The sequence below is a fragment of the Bison bison genome, unplaced genomic scaffold, assembly GCF_000754665.1.
Source record: "Bison bison bison isolate TAMUID 2011002044 unplaced genomic scaffold, Bison_UMD1.0 scf7180017864316, whole genome shotgun sequence".
Taxonomy (NCBI): domain Eukaryota; kingdom Metazoa; phylum Chordata; class Mammalia; order Artiodactyla; family Bovidae; genus Bison; species Bison bison.
Window position 1 is genome coordinate 1,852,686 of NW_011494888.1, and position 2,057 is coordinate 1,854,742.

Consider the following 2,057-nt stretch of genomic DNA (forward strand, 5'->3'; position numbering starts at 1 on the left):
CACTGTTTCCCCATCTATTTCCCATGAAGTGATGGGACCAGATGCCATGATCTTAGTTTTCTGAATGTTGAGTTTTAAGCCAACTTTTTCACTCTCCTCTTTCACTTGCATCAAGAGGCTCTTTCTGTTCAGTTCAGTTCAGTCACTCAGTCGTGTCCGACTCTTTGCAACCCCATGAATCGCAGCACGCCAGGCCTCCCTGTCCATCACCAACTCCCGGAGTTCACTCAGACTCACATCCATCGAATCAGTGATGCCATCCAGCCATATCATCCTCTGTCGTCCCCTTCTCCCCTTCTCCGCCTGCCCCCAATCACTCCCAGCATCAGAGTCTTTTCCAATGAGTCAACTCTTCACATGATGTGGCCAAAGTACTGGAGTTTCAGCTTTAGCATCATTCCTTCCAAAGAAACACCAGGGCTGATCTCCTTCAGAATGGACTGTTTGGATCTCCTTGCAGTCCAAGGCACTCTCAAGAGTCTTCTTCAACACCACAGTTCAAAAGCATCAATTCTTCGGTGCTCAGCCTTCTTCACAGTCCAACTCTCACATCCATACAAGACCACAGGAAAAACCATAACCTTGACTAGACGTACCTTTGTTGGAAAAGTAATGTCTCTGCTTTTCAACATGCTATCTAGGTTGGTCATAACTTTCCTTCCAAGGAGTAAGCATCTTTTAATTTCATGGCTGCAGTCACCATCTGCAGTGATTTTGGAGCCCAAAAAAAATAGTCAGACACTGTTTCCATTGTTTCCCCGTCTATTTCCCATGAAGTGATGGGACTGGATGCTATGATCTTTGTTTTCTGAATGTTGAGCTTTAAGCCAATTTTTTCACTCTCTACTTTCACTTTCATCAAGAGGCTTTTTAGTTCCTCTTCACTTTCTGCCATAAGGGTGGTGTCATCTGCATATCTGAGGTTATTGATATTTCTCCCAGCAATCTTGATTCCAGCTTGTAGTTCTTCTTCATTTTATGCCATAAGGGTGGTGTCATCTGCATATCTGAGGTTATTGATATTTCTCCCAGCAATCTTGATTCCAGCTTGTAGTTCTTCTTCATTTTATGCCATAAGAGTGGTGTCGTCTGCATATCTGAGGTTATTGATATTTCTCTCGACAATCTTGATTCCAGCCTGTGCTTCTTCCAGCCCAGCATTTCTCATGATGTACTCTGCAGATAAGTTAAATAAACAGGGTGACAATATACAGCCTTGACATACTCCTTTCCTTATTTGGAACCAGTCTGTTGTTCTATGTCCAGTTCTAACTCTTGCTTCCTGCCCTGCATACAGATTTCTCAAGAGGCAGGTCAGGTGGTCTGTTATTCCATATCTTAAAGAATTTTCCACAGTTTGTTGCGGTCCACACAGTCGAAGACTTTGGCATAGTCAATAAAGCAGAAGTAGATATTTTTCTGGAACTCTATTGCTTTTTTGATGATCCAACAGAGAATTCCAGGGACAGGGGAGCCTGGTGGGTTGCCATCTATGGGGTCAGAAAGAGTCAGACATGACTGAAGTGACTTAGCAGCAGCAGCAGCAACAGATGTTGGCAATTTGATCTCTGGTTCCTCTGCCTTTTCTAAATCCAGCTTGAACATCTGGAAGTTCACAGTTCACGTACTGTTGAAGCCTGGCTTGGAGAATTTTGAGCATTACTTTACTAGCGTGTGAGGTGAGTGCAATTGTGCAGTAGTTTGAGCATTCTTTGGCATTGCCTTTCTTGGGAATTGGAATGAAAACTGACCTTTTCCAGTCCTGAAGCCACTGCTGAGTTTTCCCAATTTGCTGGCATATTGAGTGCAGCACTTTCACAGCAGCATCTTTTAGGATTTGAAATAGCTCAACTGGAATTCCATCACCTCCACTAGCTTCGTTCATAGTGATGCTTCCTAAGGCTCACTTGACTTCACATTCCAGGATGTCTAGCTCTAGGTGAGTGATCACACCATCTCAGTCATAAAAAGGAATGCCTTTGAGTCAGTTCTAATGAGGTGGATGAATCTATAACCTATTATACAGAGTGAAGTAAGTCAGAAAGAGAAAGATAAAT